The sequence below is a fragment of the Aotus nancymaae genome, unplaced genomic scaffold (assembly GCF_030222135.1).
Source record: "Aotus nancymaae isolate 86718 unplaced genomic scaffold, 86718_ANA_hifiasm-v0.15.2.pri h1tg000076l, whole genome shotgun sequence".
NCBI classification, from domain to species: domain Eukaryota; kingdom Metazoa; phylum Chordata; class Mammalia; order Primates; family Aotidae; genus Aotus; species Aotus nancymaae.
Window position 1 is genome coordinate 7,589,963 of NW_026988491.1, and position 21,879 is coordinate 7,611,841.

At 42.9% G+C, this 21,879-nt stretch overlaps 1 protein-coding gene and 1 long non-coding RNA gene across 3 annotated transcripts in view; one reads left to right on the forward strand and one right to left on the reverse strand.

The window, feature by feature from the left end:
• The window catches only part of SYN3 (synapsin III), a 497,817-nt gene that overhangs the window by 155,996 nt on the left and 319,942 nt on the right, over window positions 1-21,879 (reverse strand). The gene's annotated exons all lie outside the window — the stretch shown is intronic.
• The window catches only part of LOC105730308 (uncharacterized), a 37,073-nt gene that overhangs the window by 9,394 nt on the left and 5,800 nt on the right, over window positions 1-21,879 (forward strand). The window contains exon 2 of the long non-coding RNA XR_001110452.3: window positions 10,164-10,423. This is a non-coding gene — a long non-coding RNA (uncharacterized LOC105730308). The remainder of the gene's footprint in view (window positions 1-10,163; window positions 10,424-21,879) is intronic.

The window sequence follows — 21,879 nt, forward strand, 5'->3', positions numbered from 1 at the left end:
GAAGGCTGATGTAGCTTGGTGAAGTGAGGGAGGTCAGAGTATGGGAGATGAGGTGACATAGTTGACAGGGGTTGTGGAGGGTGTAGAGGAGTGATTCTCAACCAGGGGCCATTTTGACCTCTGGGGATATTCGGCAACGTCTGGAGATGTTTTTGGCTATTACAACTTAGGAGTGGGGGTGGGATGCTACTGGCATCTAGTAGGCAAAAGTCAGATATAGTGCCAAACTGCTTGCCTGCCAGGTTTGAGGGAGTAGAGGAGCAGTTTTCAACTAGGGGCCATTTTGACCCCAGGGAATATTTTGCAGTGTCTGGATATTTACCTTGTGCCTTGGTTTGTTCTAGATACACTTTCACCTACATGCCCTCTAATATTCTCAACAGCCATGGAACAAACATATGATCCCCTTTACCATATAAGAAAACCATGACTCAGAGAGGCCGAGGTTCTTGGTCAGTATGTGACCATGGCAAGACTGAACCTCAGCTCACCTGACGGGGAAGACAGTGCTTTCTCCATCCTATTGGGTTGCTGCAGCTGCTGACTCAATCCACCATTCCCAATAGTACCTCACTTTATTCAACAAAAATTTAGCAAACACTTCCTATGCACCAAGCAGTGTTCTAAGCACTTAGAACACCTTAGTGGATATAGCAAACAAAAGACCCTGGCTTCATAGGTCTATGAAGGCATACAGATAATTATATTCTACTTGTGGAAGACATACTACAAGTGATAAACAGACTAAACAAGTTATGAAGTACTAGAAAGTAAAAGGTATGAAACGAACAGCAGGGAAAGTGGGATACAGAGTACTGGAGGGATGGGATGGTGGACTCAATTTCAAACACAGTGATCACAAAGCCACATTATGATGGTGATGTTTGAGCAGAGACTTAGCAGAGGTAAGAGAGTTAGTCACGTGGGATTGGGGAAAGAGTCTGGGATCTCAGTCTGTGGAAAGAGCATCCCAGGCAGACAGCCAGTACAAAGGCTCTGAGGTGGAAGCTTGCCTGGCAGGTTTAAGGAATAGCAAGAAGGCTGATGCAGCTAGGGAAAGTGAGGGAGGAGAGGGTATAGGAGATGAAGTGACAGGGCCAGCAGGTGTTGCAGAGGGTGTAGAGGGTGTAGAGGAGTGGTTCCCAACCAGGGGCCATTCTGACCCCAGGGGATACTTGGCAACGTCTGGAGACATTTTTGGTTGTCACGACTTAGGAGTGGGGGTGAGATGCTACTGGCATCTAGCAGGCAAAGGTCAGGAATTCTGCCAAACATCTTACAATACAGAAGTCAGCCCCCACAAAAAAGAATTATCCAGCTCCAAATATCAATCGTGTAGAGACTGAGAAACTCTGGTTGTGAGCCTTATAGGACTTTGGGTTTTGCTGAAAGATGGGACACCTTTTGAGGATCTTGAAAAGAGAAGTGACATGATTTGACTACATTTTGCAAGATGCCTCTGGCTGCTGTATTGAGAATAAATAGGCTATAAGGATAGAGGTAAGGGAGGAAGCAGGGAGGTCCGTCTGGAGATTACTGCAGTCAGCCAGGAATTAGATATAGGGCAACTCATCCCCTTCTAGGTTGGAAGGTTCTGGAAGCCAGGGAGGAAGGGCAGTAGCATTTACGGAGCACCCAGAGAGTGCTAGGCTTTCATATACATTATCTCTTTAGACCCCATCTGATCTTTATTAGTCCCAGCACTTAGATTGGAGTTAAGTTGTTTAAGTAGTTTGACATCGCCGAATGTAAATGAGGCTTTGAGTAGAAAGATGAGAATGTTTTTATCACACAGCTTTTGACCATTCAGTGTTTATTTTGGGTAATGTTATTTCTCCACCAATAGGGTGGATGCCTGGACTGCAGGTAGGCACATGGCCTACTGAAAGCACACAAAGAAACTCTTGGAGAAGCCCAGACAGAGCTCTCCTGTGGTACCTGTGTGTTATCATTTGGCAAATATGCCCTAGGGAGGTGCCTTGGTGAGGCTAGCTGTGACACATTCCATTAAGAATAAACATTTGCCTAGGGCACCTGAAGCCAGGCAGCTGTTGCCACTTTTCCTGGAAGAGGCAAGCTCTTAAAAATATCTATATCAGGGTCTTTTCTCCAAGAACTGGAAGGTAATCATGCAAGAGTGGACAAGTAGATGTGAGGGGGGTTGCAGGGGAGCAAGAAGCTCAGCCAATAAAATGCCAGATGGTGACTCATAGCAATTGATAATGGAGCAAGCTTGTCTCTGTCGTGCCAGTGAAATAATTCACAACTGTATCAACAATGGTGTGGTCCTGCTCTCTCTTCGGCAGGGTTGTGGCGGGGAGTGAGGAGAGGGGGATGGTATAGGAGACGCTGCTGATGACATTTTCTCCATCGTAATTGCCTTCCCCATTCCTGGCGTAGGTGATCAGGCTGACCAAGCCCCTCCTCTGTGGAACTCTGTCCTCTCTAGGCTTCCGTGGCCATACGTTTCATGCCCTCAGCACCTTCCTGGTGCCATTGCTTCTGCCTGGAATACTTGTTTCCTAGTGCTTCTCTAGCTCTGCTTCACAGATTGGGTGGCTTAAAAACAGCAGAAATTTATGCTCACAGTTCTGGAGGCTGGAAGTCTGAAATAAGATGTTGTCAGAGCCACCCTCTAAAACCTGTAGGGGCTTCCTCTCCCTAGCTTCTGGTGGTTGCTGGTAATCTTCAGCATTCCTTGGCTTACAGCTGTGTCACTACTATCTCTGCCTCTGTCACCACATGATAATCCCCCGTTTCTATTTTCACATGGCTGTCTTCCTATAAGGATGCCAGTGATATTGTGGTGACATCTATAAGATGTCCTCATGCTGGTCCTAATGCTCAGTACTTTAGGAGGAAGCACTTACTTTGAAATAGGGTGCTTGCAAATGTCATTATCCTTATTTTTTGTGGGGGTTAGGGGGGAGATACAATTTAATCCATAACAACATCCTTCTCTACTTTTTCCTCATAGTCTAGAGGTAGACTAGCAAGCTAGCTAGCCCTGCAGTCCCTGGGGGAATTCTTAGACTCTCACTGAATGGATGGATGGAGGTCTCTTCAGATCGTTGTTTTGCTGCATTAGTGGTCTTTTGGTCTATTATTATTCATTCCCAAAAGGAACAGTCCCTTTCCCACCCATGTGATCCTAACTGAGCATCAAATATGATGCATAGAATTCCAAACAACAGTGTTCAATCAGAGTGCTGCATCCCTCCCAGGAACAATGGTTGATCCAGTGGGGGAACATGACTCAAGAAGGGATGATCAGAGTTCTTTTATGAAACACTGAAATATGGCGTTAGGAGAGTGGGTATTCCTTTCTTTTGAATGCAGTTGGAGATTGCAGAAGCCTTCTTGTCTGCCATATAAAGTGAACTCATCTAAAGAATGAAGCAGGGACAAGCAGACAGAGAGGAAAGACAGTGATAAGAGCCCTGGTGACATCATTTCAGGCCCTGGATCCAGCTGTGCCTGAAGGCATTGCCCCTGGAATGCTAAGAAACAAAAACAATGACTTCCCTTTTTATTTTAACTACTTGGAGTTCGGTTTCTGTTACATTCATTTGAAAGAGTTTATTAATTCAGCTGCCTTCCACCATTACCAAGCTCTTTTTTTTTTTTTCTGAGACATAGTCTTGCTCTGCCGCCCAGGCTGGAGTGCAGTGCAATTGCACAATCTCGGCTTCCTGCCATCTTGAACCCTCCTGGGTTCAAGTGATTCTCCTGCCTCAGCCTCCTGAGTAGCTGGGACTACAGGCGCCTGCCACCATGCCTGGCTAATTTTTGTATTTTTAGGAAAGACAGGGTTTCACCATATTGGTCAGGCTGGTCTTGAAATCCTGACCTCAGGTGATCCACCCGCCTTGGCCTCCCAGAGTGCTGGGATTACAGGCATGAGCCACCAGGCCTGGCCACCAAGCTCTTTTCTAAAAACAGCAACCACATCATTGTCAAACATTGTCATTAACACTAACTTCACAATGCAAGGCACTCCACAAAGTACTTTCTTGCACTTGAAAGCACTGAATTAGGATTCCCCTTGCTGAACTCTGAGCCCTCAAGCACACCATGCATTTGGCAAAATGTCTTGGACATTTTTTTACATTCATAGCTTTTTAACTGTCATTGCTACAACATTCATGAAAAGGGGTTCATAATGCAATAAAGAGAGCTCTGAAATAGAAGTCAGAAAATGTGGGTTGAAGTTCTGGCTCTTCCAATTACTAGCAGTTTGACTGTCAAAAATTTACTTGGTTTCTCCGAGCCCCAGTGTCTCTATCAGTGTAACAGGCACACTCATTCCTGCCCTCTCTACTTCTCAAGATTGTTGGAAGGATGAAATAGATTAAGTAGGAATTGGCAAACTGTGGCTCATGGGCCAAATATGGCCTACTGACTCTTTTTTATAAATAAAGTTTTACTGGGACACAGCCATGCCCTGTTATTTACATATGGCTACCATTCCATTCACACTACAGCAGCAGAGCCAGGTGAGAGACTTTATGGCCGGCAAGCAGAAAAGCAACACTATGTCAGAGGCATTTTTCTATTCTATTTACTATCTGGGCTTTACAGAAGAACTTTGACAACTCCTGCTCTACAAACACAAGGTATGGTTTCTGTTGACAGCAGGGTTTCCTTAGGTAATCCCTATGTCCCTACCTGGAAAGCTTCTTGAAGGAGCTTTTCTAAAGTGATAACATCCAAAATTGGCAGGTGAATGATGAAAATGAGAACAAACTTTCTGGAAGGCAATTTGACAACACTTCAAAAGCCTCAGAAATACAGTCATGTGCCACATAACGACACTGTAGTCAATGATGAATCGCATATACGACAGTGGTCCCACAAGATTATAATGGAGCTGCCCTATACAGGTGTACCATTTTTTATCTTGTAGCCATATTTTTACCGTACCTTTTCTATGTTTAAATACACAAATTCCACTGTGGTACTATTGCCTGCAGTATTCAGTAGTATAGTAGCATGCTGCACAGGTTTGTAGCCTAGAAGCAACAGGCTGTATTATCTAGACTAGATGTGTAGTAGGCTAGACTGTCTAGGTTTGTGTAAGTGCACTCTATGATGTTCATATAATGATGAAATTGGCTAACAATGCATTGCTCAGGACACATCCCAGTCATTAAGTGATGCAATACTATACAACATTCACCTAGGCCTCATCACCCCATTTCTAAGAAGTTGTCTTAAGAAAAAATCAGAGTTGAGATGCATCTACAAATTTAAGAAATGATTCTGGAATAATTATTTAAATTATTCAGCAAATTATATAGTCTTTCCACATTAGGTTTCCAAAGAATTTTTAATAGGATGAGAAAATGCACCTGTTATAGTATTAGTGAGAAAAAAATTCATTAAAAAACACATTTAGGCCGGGCGCGGTGGCTCAAGCCTGTAATCCCAGCACTTTGGGAGGCCGAGGCGGGTGGATCACGAGGTCAAGAGATCGAGACCATCCTGGTCAATATTGTGAAACCCCGTCTCTACTAATACAAAAAAAAAAATTAGCTGGGCATGGTGGTGCGTGCCTGTAATCCCAGCTACTCAGGAGGCTGAGGCAGGAGAATCACTTGAACCTGGGAGGCAGAGGTTGCAATGAGTGGAGATTACGCCATTGCACTCCAGCCTGGGTAACGAGAGCGAAACTCCGTCTCAAAAAAAAAAACAAAAAAAAAAACACATTTAATATGATTCCAATTTTATCAAGCAAAACTAGAAGGAAACACACACCAATTTCATGGTGATTTTCTCTGGGTAGGGGGATTACGACAGGCTTTTATAATGTTAATTTTCATTTTTTCTTGTTCTTTATTTCTTCTTAATCTGAAAAAGAATAATTTAGTGAATATGGGTGGCATAAGCTTGAGAAATAATTGATGATTTGAGTTACCCTCTTATCATTATATAGAAACAGGGTATTATCCTCAACAGGGGCCATGTGGGGCATGTGGGTGAGTGGAAGGGGATGAGGGATGCTGGAGCAGGAGGAGAGTCTGTATTCCGCAGTGACAGTGACTGCTGCCACTCAACTATGTCAACCATCGCTATGCAGAGATCTGACATAGACTGAGTGTTGTACGTCTTTTAGTTCTCCTTTTTTTTTTTAAAGAAAAGTCAGAAATTTAGATTGCTATGGCGATTTACCACACTGATATGTGTGGGTCAGATAAACCACTTATGCCCCCTGAATCCAGCTTCCCAAGTCACCGATTTGAAATGCCTGCTCTAGAGCCATGTGATTTTGGCGCTGAAAGTATAGCTGCAGATTGTCTAGTCCAGCTGCTCCTCCAATTTTTTTTTTTTTTTTTTTTTGAGACAGAGTCTAGCTCTGTTGTGCCCAGGCTGGAGTGTAGTGGCACAATCTCAGCTCACTGCAACTTCCACCTCCCAGGTTCAAGCAATTCTCCCACCTCAGTCTCCAAAGTTGGTGGGATTATATTTTTAGTAGAGGTGGCATTTCACCATATTGGCCAGGCTGGTCTTTAACTCCTGACCTCAGGTGATCCGTCCACCTCAGCCTCCAAAAGTGCTGGAATTACAGGCGTGAAGCACCATGCCCGGCCTAGCTGCTCCATTTGATTTCGATGTTATGAAATGCCTTATCCACAGTCACACAACTAAGTATCAGCAGAGCCAAAACTGGAGCAAAGAGGGGTTGTTGCTTCTCAGACCAGAACTGACCATTGTACCTCTCCCCTCCTATAGCTTTCTCCATCTCAGAAAACTGGTGCCAGCACCACCCCAGGTGCCCAGGCTGAGTGTTCTCTTTGGTACTCATCATACATGAAGACCCAGCAGGCTTCCCCTTTAAATATATCTTGTCTTCATCCTGTTTCCCTCTCTTTCCATTGCTAGCCTCTAAGTCTAAGCCCCCATTACCTCTTGCCAGGCCCATAGCAATAGCTTCCTAACTACTCTCTGGTCCTGTCACTCTTCTGCTTAAAACTTTTATTGGTTTAAAAAAGAGTAGGTAAGACCCTGCTCCACTCCTACCTCCCTCTTGAGCTCACCTTGTATCCCTCTCCCCCTTACTATAGTCTTTCAACTCCTCCAACCTGCTGTCTTCCTCCCACCTTGAAGGACTTTGTCCATGCCTCTCTACCTGTCTGACATTCTCTGTTCACATCTCTCCATGTTGTTAATTCCAAAGAATCCCCATGGTCTCTGAATAGTGCTGGTCCATCCTAAGTGCTATGTATATGTCAGCTGTTGTGATTTTTACTGTTATCATCTCAGCCCAAATGTCACCTTCCTAGGTTAGGTCATCCTGTGATTCTCCTTCATAGCAATCACCACAGCCATAGTTCAGTACCCAATTGCCCTTATTTGTTTCCCAGACACTACTTCCTTGAGACTCCAGGGCACCTCAGGACAAAGACTGAGTTGGTCTTGTTCAATCCTGTATATCCCCAGTGGATGTCAGAGTATATTTGAAAGCACTCAGTAAATATCAGTTGACTGTTGCTGAGTAAATGCTTACATCTGTACACCTGTGTAAACTCTAATGTCCAGCGGAGTCTTCAACCCCACTACCACTTGGCCATGTTCAGATGAGGAAACTGAAGGTCAGGGGGGTCATAAGTGACCATAGGTCTGTGGCTCATGAGAACATAAACTCCCACCCCTGAGGCCTTAGCTTGGTGCCCTGGCCCGTGCTTCTGGTTCTACTGGCTGGGTGAACAGTTACTTCTGCTGCTTCCCATTCAGAGTTGGTCAACATACATATTTTTCAGTGGCAGGAAGTCTTGACCGAGGTGGGAATGTTACTGGGTTAATAGCTGGGAGAAAGAGAAATATTTTTCCCTTTGTTTGCTGGCTCTGGGCAGCCTGAAAACTCTTGATCCTCACTGTCTGCTGCTTAGGACATAATGACCTGCTTTCAATCCCTTTCAATTATGGGATTTCTGATAGGAATTTGGAAAACAATCTAAATCCCAAAGCTTGGATGGTAGCCCATGTTTCATTCCACGTCTCTGTACCCAGTTTTTCAGAGAGATTATTTTTCACCTGCTTCTCATGCAGAGCCTTGTCCTCCACACCTCCTATTACTCCCAAATTCCCTGCCTGGGGACTGTCCAGCCATGCTTCTTTCTTGATTTCCTCACTGGATGGAAGCCTCCCTTTTGCCTCCCATTCTGGGCTGTGTTTTTCAGTGCTGGTGGTTGTCCTGAAGCAGTCCTTAGCAGGTGAAATACTTGGGCTGGTGTCTAGGGAGAGGCAGCCGTGGGCAGGGGCCTGGGAGTGAGCAAAGCCAGGTTTGAATGCTTGCTCTCCCTTGTGTTAGTACTGGGGCCTTGGGCAACTGACCTAAGATCCCAAGCTTCAATTTCCTTAACTGCGAAATAGGAATAACCATTTATATCTTTTGGGATTTGTGGTGGAAACATCCAGCACATAATAGGCAATTTTAAAAATCATTTTCTTTTCTCACCTAACTTTTGGTAGGACTAGGGATAGTGGGGTAGCAAGTACATTGAACATTACAGTGATGGGTTAGGGAAGGGAGGGTCTCTGTGGAGACTGGGCAGCTGAGAAGTCTAGTCTAGGTCAGAGGCTATAGCAGTCTCTGGCCTTGCTGTGTGTCAGTGTGAGTGGAAAGTGAATGACCTCTGGACATTGGAGCCAGACAGACCTGGTTCAAATTCCAGCTGTGCCACCTAATGGCTGGGTGACTGTGGGGGATTCAGCTGCTCTGAGCCTTAGTTGCTGCATCTATAAAATAGGGGCTCCTGTGTCACAGGGTACGATGAGGATTGGAATAAGATACAGAAAGCCATTCATTCTGTCCAGTGACCTTTACTCTGTGATCTTCTCCTGCTCTAAAGGAATGGGGCTACTCTGCCCCTGAATTTGCCCCAGGGCATCTCCTGGGGAGGAACAAATAGGAACTGGAATTCTTACCTGCTTTGTTTCCTAAATAACAAAAATTACAGCAGCTTCTCTTTATTGGGCACCAAGTGTTCTTAGTGTTTTTTAATAGTGAGGAGACTAGAGCCCAGAGGCTGTGACTTGTCCAAGGTCACCAAGAGGGTTGAGGAGAGAGCTGGACTGTCTGGTCCCTATTATGGACTGAATGTTTATGTCCTCTCAATAATCATGTGTTGAAGTCCCAAATCCTAATGTGATGGTGTTAGGAGATGGGGCCTTTGGGAAATGATTCATCATGAGGGCAGAGTTTTCATGAATGGGTTCTCAGTGTCCTTATAAAAGAGGCCCAAGAGAGATCCATCTCCCCTTCCACCCTGTGGAGATATAGCTATCTATGAACCAAGTGCCATCTATGAAGAAAGGAACAACCCCTCACTAGACACTGAATCTGCTAGCGCCTTGATCTTGGACTTCCCAGCCCCAGAATGATGAGAAATAAATTTGTTTCGGCCTCCCAGTCTATGGTATTGTTGTTACAGCAGCAGAAATGGATTAAGACACTCACACAGCACATACTCTTTCCTCACACCAACCTCCTCTCTGACTCTCTTCCCACCACTCTGAGCCTGGATTCCTGAGGCTCAGATGGACCTGAGCCAGCTGTTATGGCCTTATTTGGATGGGGTCACTTCCATGGGAGCAGCATTTCACCCCCTTTCCGTGCGCTCAGGAGGTCCTTCCAGCTCTCAATGCCCCCAGTTTACTAACTGCACTGTCCCCAGCAGGTCAGTCAGGCGATATCAGGAGGTGGTAGTGGTAGGAATTCTCCACCTTCCCTGCATCCCTCCACCAGGTGGGAGCTGTGGCAGGCAGAAGGGCTGATCAGGTGCTCCCAGGAAGACAGGGAGGAAGAAGTTAAAGATGATCAAGGGAGGGTGCCAGGGGACAGTTCTGATTCTAGGGCAGAGGCCAATTTACCTTCATCTCTTCTGCCCACATGGGAAGCAAGGGCTCACAAGCCTGCCCCCTGTAAATGAGAGAGAGAGGTCTATAAACATCACACTCCAGAGGCAGAGGCTGGACTGCTAGGAAAAAGGAGGTGGCATTCAATTTAAGCCCCACAGGATGGGAAGGCTGTGGGCTTAGGCTGCTGGGAAAGTCAAAATGCTACAAAGAGGGAGCTCACAGTGACGCATTTGTGGAATAAGCCCCTCCTTTAAAGCTTGGTTTCTCAGTCCATGCTTGTCTCCCTTTTTTCTCTCCTACAGAATGTCACTCTGCATCCCCCTCCCACTCCTGCAGTCTCACAGAGACTAACCAGTGGCCTTGCTGGGTGCCCTGGTCCCTTCCCTGGGCTCTGTGGAACATCAACACAGCTTGATTCAACATCAGGAAGAAGACTACTGCCAGGACAGTGCTGTGCTTGTCAGACTGGCCAAGAGGAGGCCACCCATGAAGACTGAGCAAGAGGCAGCCAGTCACCCTCTTGAGCTCCTGGTTAGCTGTAAGGGAGAATTTCCCTTAGCAGGTAGATCTGGGAAGGAGTAGTCAGAGACATGGGCTGCCTTTACTTTTCTGGGAAAGTTTAAAAAGAAGTCAGATGTTTGTCTGTCTGGTAGGATTTAGGTAAGGTCTTGATTAACAGATGAGAAATAGATGTTTGCCTTCCCGGAAAGTATGGATACTTCTACATCCACCCTCGCATAATCTCAGGGCATTTCAGTGAAACAGATGAGGGCGAAGCCTGGGATTGGGAGACTTTGCAGGGAGTATCCCAGATCAGAAGAGAATGAGTGGAAGGTAGCTATGGGGGAGGAACGCTTGGTTAAGCCACCTTCAGAATCTTGTGAGCTGGCTTAGTTTTGGGAGGGGAGAGAAAGGGCCAAGTATAAGTGAGGTGTGGGGTAGAGGGAGAGGGACAAACAGGAAGAAATGCAGCCACATGCTAAGATGCCCACAATAAGGGCAGAGTCTAGAAGACACCTCTAGGCCCTCACCATGTTCTCTGAAAACTCTCTCTCACCTCCATCCATGGAATGAGCTCCTGGAGTGAAAGTTTATTTTCCCTGGACTTCAGACCCTGGCTATAGCAGGTGGGACCATGGTTGGACCCTGGAGTCATGCAGGCCAATCAGATCATCTCTCCTGAAGATTTGGAACAAAAACAGGAAAACAGTTGGGGTAATTGATAGCCTTGGAGGAAGGAAGTGATTTTACTCTAGAGCCGGTGTGGTCATTGTTTTTTGTTGTCGTTGTTTGTTTGTCATTGATTAGTAAAAGAAAAAAAAAGGCACATACACAAAAGACGCTCTACAGAGAGAAAAAAGAGAGACGAGGACATACAACCAAAGAGTCTTAATGCAACACACAAGCTAGTAGGTCCTTCCGTTCAGAAACTGCTACAAACGCCCACTGCCTGGTCCAAAGGATCTGAGACTCAGAGCAGCCTGGGAGGTGGGGAAGCCCTGAGAAGCCACCTCTGCATCCCCGCTGGCCTACTGGAGCTCAGAGGATGGCCAGCGGTTGATCCTCTACTCAGAAATGACCTTTGCTTTCTTCTGCACCATTTCTGACTCCAGCACAGCTTGTCAATTAGCTGTATTTAGGCCCTGGGACAGCAGACCCAAGCCTCAAACACAGGCCACTGACTAGCGCGCTGTGGGCTCCAACCACCCCGGAGGCCTTGTCATTTGTGAAAGGCCCACATGCTTTTCTGTCTCCACTGCCTCTGCTTGATCTGAACCGCAAAAAAGGACAGCCATTCTTTAAAGTTCAGCTCACGTGTCACCTACTCTTCTGAAGCCTTTTCTATCTTCCTCAGGCATAATAGTCATAATTAGTTCCACTCTCCCATCACTTCCCAAAGCTCTTTTTTTGTAGGTTCTGCCATTATGGCATTTTTCATATTTTATTATACATACTTGATATTTCAGTTACACTTCAAAATACAGATATACTACATGTTTTTGGTATAAAATGAAGAAAAGAATCCCTCTCCCCCTCAATTCTTTCCAGCACCATTTCCCAAAGCTAATCACAATTAGTAATATATTTGGAGGGCTTCCAGAAACTTTTGCGTATAAGTAAGCATACATGAGGATGGATGGATGTACAGTAGCCCCCTTATCTGAGGGGGGATACATTCCAAGACCACCAGTGGACTCCTGAAACCCCAGATAGTACCGAACCCTATATATACACTTTGTTTTTCCAATTACATATATACATGAAGTTTAATTTATAAATTAGGCACAGTAAGAGATTAACAGCAATAACTAATAACAAAATAGAACAATTATAACAATACGTCAGCATCACTACCCTTGTGCTGTGGGGCCATTATGAAGTAAAATCAGGTTGACTTGAACACAAGCCCCATGACACCACCACTGTCGATCTGATAACTGAGATGGCTGCTAAGTGACTCACAGGCAGGTAGTGTAGACAGCATGAGTACAGTGGACAAAGCATGATGCATATCTTTGGGAGGACAGAGCTGGACAGCATGAAATTTCATCATGCTACTCAGAACAATGTGCAACTGAAACTTTATGAATTGTTTATTTCTGGAATTTTTCACTTAATGTTTTTTGAACTGAGATTGGACTTGGGTAACTAAAAACTGGGAAAAGTAAAATAGTGGATAAGGAGGACTAACCCGTATAGGCAGTTATTTGACCCAAATGGGGTAATATAATGTTATTTTTCTGTAACTTGTACTTTTTTTTCTTTTTATTTTCTTTGCTTTTCTTTCTTTCTTTCTTTCTTTTTTTTTTTTTTGAGATGGAGTCTTGCTCTGTCACCTAGGCAGGAGTGCAGTGGCGCAATCTTGGTTTACTGCAATCTCTGCATCCTGGGTTCAAGTAATTCTCCCACCTCAGCCTCCCAAGTAGCTGGGATTACAGGCGTGTGCCAACACACCCAGCTAATTTTTGTATTTTTAGTAGAGATGGGGTCTCACCATGATGGCCAGGCTGGTCTCGAACTCCTTACCTCAAGTAATCCACCTGCCTCAACCTCCCAAAGTGCTGGGATTACAGACGTGAGCCACCATGCCCAGCCTGTAACTTGGACTTTTATTGAACATCTTTATTTTTGTAGCAATGTACATTCTGTTTATTAATGTTCTGTTGGCTATATTTGGTTGAAATCTGTCATCTTATTTTATTCTCTTTTTTAAAATAAAATGCTTGTTTTCTTTTTTTTTGCTATATTTTTGTGGTTTCTTTGTTTTGTTTGGGAGCCTTTTATTTTTTTTCATCTTCTCTCTTTCTAATGGTTTGGAAGGTTTATAGTCTAGTTTTTATTCTTGAACTGGTTAGGATTATACTTTACATAGTATACTTAAACATCTATTTCTTCATCTATCAATTTTATTCTATATCCACAGACTCTCGACTATGAAAGATGTAGAAATGGGGCAAGTATACCTTTCCCCATATCCCTTCCCCTGCCACAGAGAAGCCATTTCTTTTTATTCTCTAAGGTTTAGGATATTTACCTTCTGTTTTCTAACCAGGAGCCCCTCAGCTGTTTAGCCCTAGTTTTGTATATAAATAAATACAATGTTTACCATCAATGAATGCTTGCATTCTATAACTCCTCTATTCCTAAATTGATAATATTGATACAGTTGACTCTGGAACAACACAGGGTTGAACTGTGTTCATCCACTCATAGGTAGAATTTTTCCAATAAATACAGTTGGCCCTTCATGTCCTTTAGTTCTGCCTCCACAGCTAAAGGCAGATGAAAAAAATGGTATTCTCAGGACATGAAACTGTATAGTCAGGAACAACTTTTTGTATTCACAGGTTCCAAAGGGCCAACTGTGGATACTAAAGTATGCATGAATTTTGGTATATGTGGGAGTCCTGGAACCAATCTCCCACTGATACTGAGAAATGACTATTATTTTGGGGGGACTAGATTTCATGATCAAGTTGTCCACCTCCTCTATTGAACTTATGAGTGCCAAGCACTATTTTCTCTGAGTCTGTGTTGGTGAAGAATGCCTTTCAGCTACTTTATACATGAAAGTTAACCAGACTAGCTATTACATTTAAAAATGTGCTTATTATAATACTTTCAGAATTTTGTACCTGTTCCTTTGGCACTAAAAGATAAAGAGAAGTTGGAGGCCAGCCTTATTTTTCCTTCAGAATTTTGACTGAACATTCTCCATCAAAGTTCCATGATATATTAAGACCATTTTTAATTCTGTAGAGGCAATTATTTCATTCAGAAAAGTTTTCTTTTATAGTGTCTTTGAATATGTTTCTGTCCCATTGCTCTGTTCCTTTCTTTAGGAATACCTAGCATGCATACTTTTCATAAGTATTATTTTTAATTATTTTATTTCATTGTTTTTATTATTTCTCTATCAACTGAATAAATTCCACATTTTGCTGATGCTAATTTCCTCCTCTGTAATGGCTTTCATTATCATTTTCTTTTTTCATTCCATGTTAGATCTTTTCTGCTTGTTTGTAATTTTACTTTGGAAATATCTTGTTCTGGTCTGTTATTTTCTCAGGCATGGGGTAGAGTCAGGTTACCAGCAGATTCCCTTTGAGTATGGTGTCTCAGAATTTCTTATCAGATATGCTCTTCCCTGGGACACATTTTCTCTGGGTTTTAAAGCATTCCCATGAGTATGAGATCAGTGTGGATCACCAGAAAGGACCATAGGTCCATGGTCCTCTGACTGGTCATTTAATGTTTATACGTCTCTTCTGCTAACAAGCTGCAACGCTGACTGCTGCTCCCTCTCTCTTCCACCTCACCCCTAAGACATTTAAGCAATAGAGGTCAGGGTTTGTACTACGAGCTATCCACATAGTGTCTCCCTATCCACACCCCTGTCTCCCTTGCCCTTTGCCTTACAGAATTGAGTCACCACAGGGAACTTTACTCTTCTCTGACTCACCTACTTCTCTACTCCTTTTTTTTCTCTCCAATAAACATTTATTCTCCTTTAGGGATCTTTTATCTTACTTTCAAGAAAATCTGGCAATATATAGGACTTATTTTTTTGCCTTCCTTTGATGAAACCTAAATTTCACTGAATGTGGCAGATATGGGTTTTAGCCTGTTTTCTTTAGAGTAACATTAGCTTCTGTAACAACTGACTGCATCTCCAAATTTCAATGGTTTAACATGTTATATATTCATTTCTCATTAGTGTAAGGGTACAGAACTGATGTTCTTGGTCAGCAGGCAGATGCCATATGGTGAGTCAGAGGTCTGGGCTCCTTCTTTTTTGAGGGGGTCTTGGAGTACCCAAATTCTACTAGAAGAAGGGCAAAGAGAGAGAGTAGAGAAAGTATACCCATCTCTTGATCATCCTGGCCCAAAAGTAACACAGATCACATCTGTTCACTTTCCAGCTTTTAGAACTCGTCACATGGCTCAACTAAATGTAAAGGAGAGGCTGAGAAATGTGGTCTCTGCCTGGGCAGTTGCTCCTTACCCACTCCTCTCTATTATGGAAAGACAGGAATGAACTGTGGTGAGCAGTTAATCATCTTAGCCCATAGCCAAGATAAAATATAACAGAAGATGGAATCTTCTGTTATATTTTCATTCTTTTTGTTGCTTTCAGTGGGTTTCAGAGAAGAGAGTACAATAAACATCTTTTAACTTGTTTACAAGTGTGTCTTTCCCACCCATCTGTGATCTCCTCTAAATGGGGACCATGACTTAAATTGTTTTCTATTTTCCAGCACCCAGCATGATGGCTGACACAGAGCAGATGCTTAATAAATGTTTCTTGGATGAAAGAATGAATGCATTCCTGTCCTGAGTGGGTGAAAACTGTCCTTCCCACTTTCCTTACTCTCAATGTACTCTTCCTATCCCCCTTCCTCTCTCTGTAGGAGAAAGTTAAGAGGAGGAATTGTTACAATGGCTACATTCTCTTTTCTCTGTTTCCCCTTCTTATCATGGTTGGCTTAAGGCTTATGTCTCCTGTCACCAGCACTGATTTACCTCTCCCTGGAATGAAATTTCATTCAAGCTTTGCCTGTGGTGCAGCAGGCTTCTGGCTGCCAAACCGTTTAACAATGTCCCTCCTTGCAGCACGGGGAAACACACTGGGGGAAAAAAATCTCTCTTTGTCCAGGGAGCCATAACTTACTGGTGAGGACACCAGGTGCCCTATCACTCCATCCAGCTGGTGTTAAAAGTCATGGTGTGGGACTAGGATGTGGATTGAACATGTATGAAGGAGCATGCTCAAGAAGAGACCCTCTCCTGCTTTAAATGCCCTGATCTAAGTGGGCCGCTCTATTAAGATTCACCTACAGTGGCAAATTACTTTTCTAAAATAGACAGTCCTCAGGAAGAAATATCAACAGAAAAGGAGTAGAATAGAGGAGCTCAGAGTATGATCATTGGAATTCAACAGATTTGTGTTTAGATCCTACTCTGCCATTTACTGGCTGTATGACTTTGGACACATTATGCAAGCAATTTGAGCTTCAGTTTCTTCATTCATAACACTGAGATAATTATATCTATCCTGCTGGGTTGTTATGAGGATGAATTGAGTTCAATTCTAGGCATGTAAGAGGCATTCAATATCTTTTGAATGAATAAATGTCAAATACACATAAAGTTCTTAACATAATGCCTGGCACGTGATAAGCAATCCATATAGGATGGCTGTATCAGTAATGATAGGCTAGGTTGGCTAGGTTTACAAAAGTATCAGATTTCCCAAATCCCATAACTGATTGAGTATATAGAATTCTGCACCTCTTCACATTCCTCAGAAAAAATTCACATGGTAGATTCTTCTGACAACTTCAAGGGGAGGTCTGAAGGGGTTTGACATCACACGACTGCATGACTCTACTGATCGTGGTTTTTGTCCTCCGTTTCTTTGGCTGAGATGCTAACTAGAGCTTCTCTTTCACTCTTACCTTATCAGAATTGTGCACAATATTCTGCCAGCTTATATCTATCTACTCTATTCTCTACCTGTTCATCTCTGCCATAAAATCTCTTACCCTTTCTTTCACAGAACAATTCATCCTTTTCCCAGGTATTTCAAACCCAAAAATGTGACAGTTCTTTTGTTGTTGTTGTTGTTTGTTTGTAGGACCTGCCTCCTTAGAAGCTAGTGTTTTATAAATAATAATCCTTGTTTGTTTTTCTTCATCATTAGAATGTCTGTAAAGGGCCATGAAGGTGAATTATTAGTTCTGCTATCCTTAGTACCTAGCAAAGCTCCGAATCATTTTAGGTGGTTAGTAAATGAAATTAGAAATACGCATTGTTATTGAAAGAATTTTAGAGCATCTATATACCCTTAATGTCACTCTTTGGTGGTGAACTGAGAGCTAGCTGTAGGAAGTAAATATTATTTATCTTCTCTGTACTTGAAGAAGACATGGGACATTAATTTTTGCAAGTACTCAGTGACATGAGATGGAGGAGAGTAGAAAATGTGTTCCAGGATGGTGGGGTGACACATTGTCTTCATTTTATCTACACAAGGTTGTGAGTCCCCAGTAGGTCATCCAGGTTGAAAATTAGAAAGCCAATAGGAGATTGACCAGAGACAAACATCTGGACTTACTCTCCACTGAACCAGACATTCAGCCTTGGCGCTAGACACTCTGAAACTTGGCTGGGCTTCCCACAGAGCTTGGCCCAGGGTCTCCAATGGCTCCATTGAGCTTGGCAGAGCATATTGACAGAGTTGGCCCAGAAAGGCTCCAGGACAATACCCAAACTCAGCAGTGCCCCCACCATGGGGTACTTGTTTTGGGGGCTTTACCTGATGGAGGGCAGGGCGTGGACAGACCCTGGCATGTGAATTGAAGTTGGTTCTGACAACCCAGACCTCCACATGGGCCACTGGGTTCCCCTGAACCCTGCTGGGCTCAGTTCAGGAGAAATGCTCTTGCCAATGGGCAGGGAGGTTTAGCATTCCACCCTTGCTCTTTTAATCCCCTCTGTGCAGGAATGTTCCACTGCAGAGACAGCAGAGTTTGCAGAGACAGGAGGTGGTGCCAAAAGGGAGAGAGTGGTGGAGAAACAATTTTGATGACATTTAGGGTAGTGTGTGTGCGGGGTCGGGGGTAGGTGCTAAGTTAGACTGTACCAGGGACTCACTGTGTGATCTTGGGCAAGTCACATTCCTTCTCAAGGCTCAATTTGTTTATGTTCAAAAGATGTGGATGGATTAAAAAAAACATGTAAGATTCATTTCTGGATAAAGTTGTAAAATTCTAAAATTCTGAAAGAGCTAAATGTTGTAAGCTCTAAAAGTTTTAATTGTGAAGTCCAAGCTAAGACCCTGTTTTTAATCTACAGGGCCTCTCCTCTAGAGAGATTTGTATGCAAACACATTTGCAGGAAACAGGGTGTCTGTCTTAATGGGAATATCAGAGTCAATTCTGACTCCCCTCATCTCAATTCTAGAATTTTAAGCACCTTGAGGCAAGGTCTATGACTCATACTGCCCAGGACATAGAATTCCTCTAAATGTAATAAATAGAAGAGCACTTTGAGGTCATTGAATCCAATCTTCTTAGTTTTAGATGGGTAATGGGACCAGAGAAGGGAAGTTGTTTTCTTAGTATTATACAATGAATCTCAGGCCCAGAACTCAGGTTATCTGATCCCAGAACAAAGGTCCTTCCAACAATCGAAAATTTCTGCCTGAAATTTCATATAAGGTCTCTGAATTCCAAGGCTTTCAGATGCTTCATCTTTTAAAATAGGCTTGACTCCTCCCTCCTTTGGGCAACTTTCAGGTTAACTCAGGGATTGACTATGGGGACTATGAGAGTCTTAAGCTCATATAAAGTCTGTGAAATTCCACAGGCTTAAGTATCCCTTCGGGAATCTTAGAGATTTTGCCCAAGTAGCCCATGACTTGGACAGCAGCCTCCCTGGAAGGGATGTGGCCTCCTGTATATCTGGTCCCAACTCCAGCTCCAGGATAGGATCTCTGAGCTGGCATGACATGGCCCTATTGTAAACAAGGGAGGGTCATGACCCTCTACAAATGACTAACATGCTAATTTGAAAAGTCTGCCTGGACTAGAAAAACAAACAAGAACAATGAAATTTAAGGCAACTTTTTAGACAACCAGGAGGCAACGGGAAACTCAGAAACATGAAAGAAGGAGTCCCCGGCAGTCATTGTTTCTTTCATAAACACTCACTAAGCACCTGTCACATGCCAACCAATGCATCAGGCAACTTTGGAAGACACAAGAGGACAACACATCAAGCCAGGCCTCTAAGACCTCATAGTTCTAGGGAATTAGACAAGCATTCATATGGCCAGTGTTTCTAGGGTGTAAATGAAAAATAGCTTTAAACGCCATGTAATATGAAGCAGCCTCAGTCTAGATATTTCTTTATTGAACTTCAGACCAGCAGCCTGCCTAACATCAACCACTTGGATGTCTCGTAGGTAATACATCTTTAAAACAGAACTCATGGTTTTTCACCTCAATTTTCCACTGTTCTGTTAGAATAAATGACACCATCATTTACTCAGTTGCTCATTCCAGAAATGGGATTCATCCTTGATAACTACTTCTCCCCCATCAACCTCCTCATATTCATTCACTCAATCAATTACTAAGTCCTGTAAATTTTGTTTATATTTCAAATATGCTCCATCTTAACTGCTGCTTCCCTGAAAGCAAGTCAACATAATCACTTTTCTCAACAGACTCAGAATTGGCCTTACAGAATCTACTGTTGTTTCCAATCTGTTCTCTGCAGAGTAATAATAAGACTGATTAACAACAACAAAAAAAACCACACACACACACACAGTTGATTCAGTCACACTCTTGTTTAAAAAGCTTCAATGAGGACTTGTGATTCCATCCATGAATAATTAGCTGTTACAGAAACTGCCCTCCCACTGATGTAATTACTTAGCTGCTCATCAGAACAAAACCCAGTGCTCTTGAAATACATACTACAAAATCCACCACCTAAGAACATAATCACAATACCCAGCATCCAACAAAAAACTACCAGGTATTTAAGAAAGCAGAAAAATATAACCCATAACCAGAAAAGAAGGGGTCCAATTTCAATCTTCTGCATATGGTTAGCCAGTTATCTCAGCACCATTTATTGAATAGGGAGTCCTTTCCCCATTGCTTGTTTTTGTTGACTTTGTCAAAGATCACATGGTTATAGGTGCATGACCTTACTTCTGGGCTCTTTATTTGGTTAAGTTGGTCTATGTGCCTATTTTTGTACCAGTAACATGCTGTTTTGGTTACTGTAGCCTTGTAGTATAGTTTTAAGTCAGGTGGTGTGATGCCTACTGCTTTGTTCTTTTTGCTTACAATTGCCTTGGCTATTCAGGCTCTTTTTGGGTTCCAGATAAATTTTACAACAGTTTTTTATAGTTCTGTGAAGAATATCATTGGTGAATTGATAGGTATAGCATTGAATCTGTAAATTGCTTTGGGGAGTATGGCCATTTTAACAATATTGATTCTTCCAATCCATGACCATGGAATGTTTTTCCATTTGTTTGTGTCAGCTCTGATCTCTTTGAGCAGTGTTTTGTAGTTCTTATAGCAGAGATCTTTCACCTCCCTGATTAGCTGTATTCCTAGGTATTTTATTCATTTTGCAGCAATTGTGAATGGGATTGTGTTCCTGATTTGGCTTTCAGCTTGGCTGCTGTAGGTGTGTAGGAATGCTTGTAATATTTGTACATTTTTTTTTTTTTGTATGCTGAAACTTTGTTGAAGTTGTTTATCAGGTTAAACAGATTTTGGGCTGAGACCATGGGGATTTTCTAGATATAGCGTGATGTCATCAGCAAACAGGGATAGTTTGTCTTCCTCTCTTTCTATTTGGATGTGCTTTATCTTTCTCTTGCCTGATAGTCTTGGCCAAGACTTCCAATATTACGTTAAATAGGAGTGGTGAGAGAAGGCATCCATGTCTTGTGCTGATTTCAAAAGGAATGTTTTCAGCTTTTGCCCATTCAGAATGATGTTAGCTGTGGGTTTGCCACAGATGGCTCTTATTTTTCTGAGGTATGTTCTTTCAATACCTACATACTGAGGAACTTATAATTGAATTGCAGAAAATAGTGGAACAAAGAGGAACTTTCAAAGCAGTCAGAAAAAAATACATCATAAGTACAGAGAAACAAAAACAGGAATGACAGCAGACTTCTCATCAGAAACTATGCAGGCCAGAAGATAATGGGATGGTGTATTTAAAGTGTTGATGTACAAAATGCTAAAATCAGAATTCCACAGCCAGCAAAAATATCTTTGAACAATTAAGAAAAAAATGAAGACTTTTACACATCTATAAAAACCAAGATAATTCACTACCAGCAGATTTGCCCTAAAAGCAGGAATCTTCAGGCAGAAGGGAGGAGACCAAAGTATAGAAAAAGGGACACCACAGCAAAGAGAGGGGGCAACTGAGGAGCAGATCGAGGACCTGAGAAGGGAGACTCAGAAATAATTAATTTGCAGCACATTGACTTTGATCCAACTGACTAGGAGCCCTTTGGTGCTGAGGCTCCCTCTGCTCCCTGACCAGTCTCTTTCATATGGATCCCACAGTTGTCTTTTGCCTCTTTTCCGGTAGAGTCCTGAATCTTGTCCCAGGCCTGCTCCTTCTCCTTCTCTCTGTTTCTAAATTGCTCACCCCAACCCTACTCACTCTTCACTTTCTTCCCTGATCCCTGGCATTTCTTAGAGGGCTGGACATTTCTCTCTGCCTGCCTCCCTCCCCTCCCCAAGAGCGCATCTTCCTTCTGTTGTCTCCTGTGTCAGCACACCCACATTTAAATGCTTGCTCACCCTTAAGATGACCTCCTTCTATGACTTTTACTGTTTGCTGTCCTCCCTTCAGTAGTTTTTGAATTTTTCTCATGAGCATACATTGCTTCAATCATACTAATGATAAATAATAATGATGATATTGATAAAAACCCATGATGGGTAATGAGTGAATGAGAGAATG